We start from the raw sequence: 10783 nt of genomic DNA on the forward strand, positions 1-10783 counted from the left end.
GAGAGCTACATACCCAGCCCTTATAAAAGACTTTGATTTCCGGAGCACAAAAAGCTGCGCATGGTTGAGAAACTATATCGTTGTATTATTGTGTTGTTGTCTCATACATTGTGGGCCACCAATTATATTTTTTACGTATTCTACCTTATTTTGGGAGAAATTGGTTCTAATTAAATGTTATATTTAGACCCCCGCTGCGGGGATGATTAACTGATATACACTGTGAGATAATATTACGCTTTATGTTATTGTGTCGCCAACACAGAAAATACGACGACTGTGATCAATATACTGGTGATCATAAAAAACCAGAATGCGAGAAAGTCTACAGAGGACGCAACATGATTCCAACCAACAGTCACATCTGGGCTATCGTTATATATTTTCTTGACCCTGTTTCCTTCTTCCTTATTTAGACACATGTCCAAGACATCCACCTGTGTTCTTTTACATCTTAGTTTACGCTGTATAGTTGAACGACCTTGATCCAAAACCTCGTGATTTCCTCTGCCTCGTTTCTGTGATGTAAGCGAAGTTGGAAAGCTGAGATGATTAGGGCAATAACTCCATATATTAACTGTATAATCAGATACATAGCAATAATCGGTGTATTCTCGGAACTCGTGGGAAGAAGTGTTGAAATGATGGTCAGAAAAACAGCGAAAGACAAAAATACCGTCACAGAGAAGGACATCTTTTCTCCTGCATCGACTGGGATAACAAAAACCAGAATGTTTAGATATCCCAGAAATACCACAGGCAGAATGATATTCATTACGTAATACAATGGCTTTCGGCGTAGCTTTAACGTGAATTTGACTTGTGATTCCTTCTGTTCCTTTTGAATTTCTGAACTAGTGTCGATCAGGTCCCACACACCGTTCACCTCATATTCATAAAATTGTATTCCATCGGAAGATCTCTGAATATCTATCTGGTCAATGTAATGGCTCCAAGTAACAAATGTGATATCGCACGTCTGCGTGTCGAAAGGAAAATAGGTAATGTCCATGGAACAACGACTTTCAAATACACTGAAGGGTAACCAAACCACAGTGCCATCGTGAAAGACACTGAGATAGTAAAACGTTCCTCCCAATTCTTCAAATTTCTTAAATCCATTCTTCAGGACGAGATCGGGCTTCCATATATCATTCTGAAAATACATAAAGAGACTGAAGCTTTGAACTTTGTATTTAAAATTCAGATTAGTCTTATTTCTGGATTAAGGTAATACCATCCTTTTAAAACACTATGTCAATCAAAATAGTTTTTTTTTCATTTGAATAGCTTAAACAACTCTTAAACAGAGAGAAAAGATCATACAAGATATACCTCTCTTGCTTATTTTCTTATGCGTCTTAGTGCATATGCACCCAAAAATCAAAGATCCAAATTTCACACAAAAATTTGCTAAAACACATCATATTAGGTTAAAAATAAAAACGGTGACGATGACCAATAGTGATCAATTGCATAAATCCCATAAAGAATACACGAATTAAGAGAAGCGCGAACACGGTCCTCTGGATCCCAGCAATGATATCAGGTGCCTAAGAGGAGTAAGCATCTCCTGTCGACCGGTCGGTCACACTTGCGTAAGTCTTCTTTCTTGATCAGGTAAATAGAGAAATCCGTGGTGAAAATAAGTAAGTAAAGAACGACCTAACACTTGGTATAAAGCACGCCAGACAGCATTCTCCCAATGATAATTTGTGTTTGCAAATTAGACCTCTATAACAAACATAGAATTTGCGAAATGCTGACTTTAGACGAGACTGTAGTCTGTTGAAAATCCTATCATTAGATAATATTGACGGGTCTTCCTTTTCAAAAAGAGGAATGGCGTGAGGATTTCTCTAAAAGGTGGTGGGACAGTTCTGAAAATGACCTGTTAAATAACATAATAAGTGGTTTAGTAATAGTTAGTTGCTTTCAACATTTTATAACTTATACAATCTGGGCCAACAGCTTTATTGACTGGAAGTATTCTGATAATATCTACTACGTCTTGTTCGTCAATGATGATTTTCTTAGAGATTCATTATATAAGCTATAATATGTTTCATAAACCGATATTTTACGCTTGTTTGTGCGATCGCATTTATATTTGAAATAAGCGAGATGGGTGTTGTCAATCACAGGCTCTTTAAACCACCGCGGGTTATGGATGATATCCCTTCCGAATCGTGCCGCCAAGTCCTTAAGCTCAAATTTACTAACAAGGGAATAGATGCCATTGACATAAGCAACATTCTTCGTCATGAAAAAGTTTAGACTTGTATTTCTACATGTTTCAAGTTCAAATATACACCTTGTATTTCCTCCAAATATACTTCTACTATTGCATCCAAACTTTTAAATTACAAACAAACTTCGCAGTGCCTACACATAGACCATCCTATACTTAGTCCACTTACGTCTTCTTGTTCTTCTTTCACCTATAATCCAACTGGACATGCCATTATTGGTCATGTTGATGAAGTTGAAAATGCGGACCTGAAATAACTTTTTAACAAAAGCTTCTAAAGTCATAGAACCTCGATATTTCAATTGGCGATCGAACTTCATCTCTATTATATGAATTATGTCAAAACTTCTGTCAGACGATGGGCTAAATATCATAACGAAGAACTTGATACTTGTCAAAATGGATTTATCAACGTATCAGAGAAATATCAAAATCCCGCATTAGACACATCAAAACAAAAGTACATACCATCTATCTTTCTGTGTTTAGTAAACCAGAAATGATAAAAGAATCAAATAGGATACATGAGGAATATGTTTCAGTTCCAGCTGACAAATCTTTTAACAACATTGCCTTTGTTTGTAAGGCTCATTATTACAACTGTATTTTAAACGAACTTGACATTGCTTCTATTATTGTTAATCGTACTTATACTCCAACTGCCCTTTCAACCGATGAAATTCTTCAAAACCATGCTTCAGTTTTAGATACATTTAATATCCCAGTCAATGGGGCTGATAAATATAATCGCGTTTAAAATCAGCATTTCGCAAATTCTATGGTCGTAATGCTGGTCTGGTTTGCCGATGCAACCTGTCATTGGGTCAGGTGTTGTCTGACGTGTTTCATGCTAATTGCCTGATTAGGATATGGAACTCATGGCGGGTGTGACCGGTCGACAGGGGATCCGTGCTCCTCCTGGGAACCAGATCCCACCTCTGGTATGTCCAGGGTTCATGTTTGCCCAGCTATTAATTTTGCATAGCTTATGGGATTTATGACATTAATCACTATTCGTTATCTTCATCTTTTCATTTTAAGTGTAGGGCGTTGTGTTCTATATCGCCCCTTCCTGTATATTTCTTCAGGGAATAAAATTTCATAAAGCCTTTTTGTTGATTGATTGATTGTATCTTGTTTAACGTCTCTCTCAAGAATTGTTCACTCATATGGAAACGTCACCAAGACTGGTGTGTAAAATTGTAAATGATTTCCCTTTTATACAGTTTCTTAGAATCTTCTAATGGAATGACGACATTTAAGCAAATTCAGTTTGAAAACACCTTGTAGACGGTTTTGAAGCGGGCAATTTTGATCAGTAAAGCTCGCGTGACAGTAAGAAGTTATACGGAATTGTACATAATGAAATTTACAAAAATTATATTCTATTTTACAGAAACCGTCTTTCAAGTTGCGCAATATGCTACCATACAAACAGGGGGTGGAAATTCACTTTAATGCGTTGGTGATATGAATTAGAGTTGCATTGTATGTGTGCATTTTTATACTTAAATGTGTATGATATCTTGCACATATAAATAGACATTAATGCACATTGTGAAAGCCGTCATTGCCCATTTTGATAAATGATTTAATTCCAACTGGCAGGCACGGGAGGCCTGGAGGTCGTCGCCATGTTTAACATAAGTATTGACTGCCCCTTTGTCCAGTACCTGGAATTAGAGTGAATTTTGTGGTTCGTTTGGATATGACCTGAACAAGTTATAAAGAGTACCTAATTACATAGGACAAGACTTGTGGCACTTCACCTACTGTTGGTAATATCTCTACATGAGTTGACTGAAAAATTCTCGAAAGGGAGCGTAAAATAACCAACAACACAAAATCCAGGCATATGTGTCTGCTTCATTGTGCTTGTTTCGAACACAACAGAATGGTACGCTAACACAATTGTGCGAATACGATGATGCTATGGTTTCATCATTATAATTTCATCGTAGTGTTGTTATCATACCATAGTGGCATTTTCATCGCATCATTGTGTACATGCTTTAGTGACGAACTTTGAATTACCCATTGATTCTTTTAAACATAAATTTTTGCCTTCAATTTACTCTTCATGTTGCAGGAAAGCAATGCAAAATACTCAAGTTTAAGGGTGGTTTAGCATTAGAAAAAAGAAGTTCGATGAAGATATGCCGATGATATCAGTATCACAATTCTTTATCAAATAATAACCAGTATGTGATTAGTGTCAGAAATGAAATGAGATTTAAATAAAATACAAATGCAATAAAATAGTGTGGCAAAAATTTAAACTCCCACGTCCTGTGTTACCTGAGGAATGAAGATGATGTCAGTCCCGTTATAATCAGCGGGAGTCCATCTCAATAGCTCGTCCGTCCACGTCAGCCACAGGTATCCCGTGGTCACCAGTTTCCCGTTGACCTCGTCGACGTCATTGATGCTGCTGAGGTAGAAACTGACGTCAAGAGAAAGTGGATGACGTTGGTTGATCACCGGACGTACTTTGGATGAATAATTAGTGAAAATGGCGTTAATCAGAGTCTGCATATTTTCATTGGTTTATGATGTCACAGTAGCAATCCAAAAACAAACGATGACCATTATAATCCTCATTTTCAAAGAAGATTATAAAGAGATATATAATTAATCACTTCTTACTTAATCTATAAAGAATCTGATGTTATCTGAGTATACGGGACGGATATAAACACCAACCGCTCCCCATAAAATTGAAAGAGCACCTCAAGTACCTTCCTCTTTAGTCCAAGGGAATTGGAAAATAGCAGAAACAGCGTATATACAGGCACAACAGAAGAATTAGTATTTAAATGATGATGATGGCAATATTTCCTGGATATTTTTGAACCAGCAAAGGAGATTACGAATTTGAATATAATTAACTCCAATTCAGAACTATTTATTTCCTTTCCATATAAACCATCGATTTGTAAACCTTGCTAATAATAGTTACTGTTTTTTCAATGAAATAACGGATTTTGTAATTAAAATTCACATACCATAATGCAATCAATTTTAAAGGTCATTTTGACATAACTTTACATTGATTAACATTTATCAAATACTTATCCGACCACAGTAAAACTATAAGGATAATTACACACGGATTAAGTATAATTTGCTGTGGGAACAAAGTGCTCGGACCACACAATGAAAAGATTTATTACGCGTTTCAATCCCAGGTTGTTTACCTTCATAGATTAAAATAGAACAATCGACAAATCAACGAGCAAAGAAACGCTAACAAATATAATTTGTAAAATGACAGCGGACAATGTTTCGGTTCTGAATCATATGGGTAGGGAGTATACATCAAAGTCATGTTCTGACAAATTGATGGAAAATTATATTTCCCTTTTAAGTCAATACTTCTAGTTCGTATTTACGTAATTAATAATTCATAATAATTCATGACACTAAATCACATGCAATGCTGGTGCACAAAACATTCTCCGAGCAGGAGCCCCTTTCTCGCTTTGATTTTCTCTCATTTGGACTAAATCCGCATTACTCAACCCTCATTAGAGTATTGTGCGAGGGATTTTAGACACTGCACAATCAAGAATACTGACTGCCCCTGTTAAAATTCTGCCTTTCACATGGTGCCAATTCTCTCAGCTACATACATTTTTGCTGAACCATGTAGGTTTTCCTCTGAATTTCTTCAGCAAATGACTACGTGTCTTAGTGTCGTATTTGCACCGACCTATATGCTAGGAATCAAGGTGACACCTATCTTTTGCATTTCATTTTTTTTTTCGTACAATAAGATAGGGCTAGACGTGTTCAAAATATATTACAATATACTCACCATCTGTTAATAGCTGGGAAAGTTACAAATATGAAGAAAAATGAAATTCACAGTGAGAAAGTTACAGAAAACCGACCGCAGCCGTATAGTTTGTACAATCGCTTGTAAATTATAAAACTCTATTATAATGATTTAACTGATAATCAAAATTATTACACATAGCCATACATTTTAGTTAGAGTATCTAAGACGTTATTTAACACGAACTGAAAAAAGTGTAAATCGATGAATCAAATTACAATAATATTTAGAATTGCTTAACGTCTCGCTCGAGAATTTTTCACTCGTATGGAGACGTCACCAAGACTGGTGAAGGGCTTCAAATTTGGGCCTATGCTCGGTGATTATGGCCATTGAGCAGTAAGGGTTCTTTAGCGTGCCTCACCTACTGTGACACAGGTCATCTGTTTTTAAGGTCATCTCCGAGGACTCGTGACATTCACACCTGATGCCGATCGTTTATCGATGGAACTGCCGCTACCTGTTTTAACGACTTAGGTTTGTCGCGGCCGGGAATCAAACCCCGGCCTTCCGCATGCGGGGCGAACGCTCTAACAAGACACTATTGTCGCGATTTGAATGTTACACAATGTCTTTTCAATGTAACCGAGCAGGGAGGGAGATGTTGGTTTCATTAATTTATTCAGTAGAAAATAAAGGCATTGACCATAAGATGGGGAAGATATCAGCTGGTTGTAAACGTGTTACTGCTCTAACTACATAGGTAAACGCGGTAAATTTATACATATATTGAAAAACTATTATTGGATAAAGAAATATGAAATGACCAATGAAGTCAAAGAACCATTGAAATAACAGAATAAAATTTTACTCAGCCAACTCAATCAAGATGCGCAATTGAACTTACAGAAAATTAAATTGTAAGATTTACGATCGATGAAATATATCAAAACGAATAAATACATAGAGGAATTCATATTTATACTATCACATCAAAATTACAATTTTTTTCTCCACTTACAATTACATGTCTTGTTCTTATAGTATGCATCAGAGCGAAATTGCAAAACAAAATAATTTACTAATGCAATAGTGAACCAGATAATGTTCTAAACCCCCTTCAACACATGCACGCATCATGTACAATGTGTATAAATTTCATGGCCACTTTCTAGGTATACAAGGGAGATAATAAGGTTTGAATTACCAACCCCCCTTTTTCGAACATTGTGAATTTTACAAGATCATTCCGACTTTCAATTAAAAAGAATAATTTGATAGAACTTTTATCTATATCTTTTACAATAATCTTTAGAATATATGCAAAATATGAAATACGTGTATATGATAATAGCATGCTTAAACACAACCATATAATAAGAAATTGGGAAAATTTAAGGATTTGGGGTGGAAATTGGTACTCCAAAACAGGGTAGTCCAGATACTAAATGAGGCACTGCTCAAAAACTTGTCAATGAATTTTTTTGCAAACACTGCAATTAAAAGGTATTCATATACCTAACTTCCTGTAGAAATATGAAAGGGTGAAGCTAATCTTGATTTTGAGGTACATGTAGGCGTCCTTGAAGTTATACATTGATATGTTCACTTGGGGTTAGGCTTGGCGAAATATTTGTTATTAATAACTTTCAAGCTTATATTCTTTTCATGTACAACTATTGTTAAAAGTAATGGGGGATGGGACAGTCTCAATTTATCTGCACTACAAAATAAAAAAAACCTCATTGTCAAAGAGGGGGAGGGGGGGGCAGCCTAATTCTTTTTGCCTGTTTTGGAATACATTGTTAGAAACTATATTTGTTTTGAACCTATTGAAATATTTAGAATTATCATGATTATGGAACAAGAATAGAGTTAAAGAAAACATATTAATTTTTTTTTTTAAATATACATGTATATATTAAACATGGATTCGAAAAAACGTCTAGTCTAGCTCTAAACAATACGTCTTCTTTCAAACCACGGGTTAGGTCTAGTTGTCAATATGAGCTACTACTTCCTTTACAAGATCAACAGCATTTCCGCGGCCATGGTACATGTACGGCCAGCGCGGATTCCGTATTTTCCGCGCTCCCCCCGCGGGATAGAGCTACCGCGGTATAGCTCAGGTAACCCTGCATATCCCGCGCTCCCCCGCGGTCCCGCTGTCCTCGCCGCGGTCTCACCTGTAGATGATTAATGCCATCAACAAACGCGAGTTATCTCCCGTTAACGTAAAAATATATATATACTGATCATAAACTGAAAACAGATCGTTTTTTCAGCAATACTATAAATAAATCATTAAATTGCCATATACATGTGCATGCATCGCTTGTAAAACACATTTTACAAAAACTTCTCATGTTACCTTTATTGAACCACACATTCAATATAAGGGTAGATTACCATATACCAATGTCGGAAGATGACCATATACAAGTGCATATATATACGCTTTATCCGTAAAACGGCAAAGGTAACTTCACGAAAACTGATTATCCCTGTCAGTATCAATCACATATTAATTGTTTTTCAGGAATTTAATTCTAAACAATGTATTTGTATAAATATTTAAAAACAAAACATGGATAACATAAATTTATATCAAAGTAGGGAAAAGAAAACCTTGCATCAGCAAATTCTATCTTTATAAAATTTGAGAGAGAGAGAGAGAGAGAGAGAGAGAGAGAGAGAGTACTATTTAACATAGCTGACTGGACTGTGAAGAAACGTTCATGGGTATGTGTATATCTGTTACATAACACGCCCTGTCTGCTCCGAATACCGTCTGCTCCAACACCCCAGACATCGATCGGCACACGCTTTACCCGTGAAACAGCAAAAGTAACTTCACGAAAACTGATTATCCCTGTTAGTATCAATCACAGATTGGTGGTTTCATAACTTATTTTTCAGGAATATAAGTCTATACATGTATTTGTACAAATATATATTAAGAAAACCATGTATCACGCATATATTAAAGTAGGAAAAGGAAAGCCTAGTATCATCAAACTCTATATAAAATTTGAGAGGGGGGATAAAACGTGTAAAGTGAAGACAATTTTTAACCATTTGACAAAAATCTGTCCAAGTTACGTCTCCATAAACGTGACCCGCAGCATACGAAAGATGTAGATACAAAATGTTAGATTAGAGGGGACAAGTGGTGTGAAGATATGTTCAAATTAATATTCTCTCCAAACCATTTTTCCCCAATTCGAAAGAGAGTATTATATAGGTGCCCCTATAGCTATACCTAACACAGTACATTTTCTCTTCTAGACATTGTGAAGACGTCCTAACTTAACAGGTTTCATTGTGTATAGAACGTCTCGGGTATGGGTATATCTGTTACATAACACTTCCTGTCTGCTTCAACGTCCCAGACCTCGATCAGCGCACGCTCTACCCGTGAAACTGCTGAGTCAACATTAGACTACCCACACAAACACCGCTTGGTAATCAATACAAATAAAGCATCAATCTAATTAAAATAAAATATTAATTGGATCCAAATTCTCAAATTTTAATTACATTTCTGGGGCTTTGAACATCTGAGAGAGAAGAGAAAAAAAAACCGCAATGCATATTTTAAAGGAGGTAATATATTACCAAAAAGTAGATAACAAGTAAAACACAGTTTTGTGGTATACGCCACCCCTGTCGTATATGTGTGGCCTTCCTCTACAGCGTATATTAAATTTTGATTTAACATGCAATTAGAGAGTAATTTTGATGATACTGACATTCATATGTACCGTAATAAAAGGAATTAGTAAGTTGTAAGCGAGGAAACCAGCACTTGACGAAGGAATTAAAAACAAACACCCTAGTTTAATTACTGGTAAAATTTGTTGGGTATACATGTAGGTAATTGTAAGCTGATAAGCAGATCGCATGACGTAGAGACATTACCATTTTGACATCCTGTATTTGACGCGTTGAACATATACACGCAGGGTCTTCTCCCCTGTGTGTTGTTTTAAGAACACGTTCAGCAGGGACCCAACAGGTGTACATATAAACGATGTTCGATTGAAATGAGAAAACAAAAATCTTTCTTTTAGCATAATATAAAATTTAAATTTTGTTATTCTTAAAACATGCAAAATGATATTTTGTTACTAATAAATTATTGAACCAATTCTCGAAATCTACACAAACACCATTAAAACAGACAGAACATATTAATCTTGCACTCGTATACGGTCATTTGTAAATCTGTTTGTATTATTTTTTCACTGTAAAAAATATTAGGACACAGCTCCTAATCCTTATTATTAATTGTAGCATAAAAATACTATTAAAAAAACAAAATTAAATGCTGGGGTTTTTTTTGGGGGGGGGGGGGGGGGGTTGTTGGGTTTTTTTGGTTTTTTTTTTTAGAATAAAACAATTGGGGGTGTATTAAATATGCTAAATCCTTAAGTATATCTGGTTTTAGTAGGTCCCTGATTTTATTTTTCATTTTTCTAAAATGATTTATTTAATATACCGACCGGTATGTAATGCGAGATAGCTGTCCATAAGCAAGCCGTACTCATTTTTTGCCGACGAATGAAATAGCTATCGTACGGTTAGTTTGTCCTAACAGGTAAATAACGGTACTTTACACCGCGGCGGTGTAAATCTGCCCCGCGATGAAATCCCGCGGAGGGATAGCGCGGGAAGGATTAACATACCGCGGGGGGAACGCGGTCTAATACGGGATCCGCGATGGCCGTACTGTAGCTAATGTCGCTTGACTC

General features: G+C 36.0%; 1 pseudogene; it reads right to left on the reverse strand.

The window, feature by feature from the left end:
* Positions 1-245: 245 nt before the first annotated feature.
* Positions 246-4852, reverse strand: LOC125658668 (neuronal acetylcholine receptor subunit alpha-6-like; annotated as a pseudogene).
* Positions 4853-10783: the final 5931 nt, after the last annotated feature.

The sequence above is a fragment of the Ostrea edulis genome, chromosome 9 (genome assembly GCF_947568905.1).
Source record: "Ostrea edulis chromosome 9, xbOstEdul1.1, whole genome shotgun sequence".
Taxonomy (NCBI): Eukaryota; Metazoa; Mollusca; class Bivalvia; order Ostreida; family Ostreidae; genus Ostrea; species Ostrea edulis.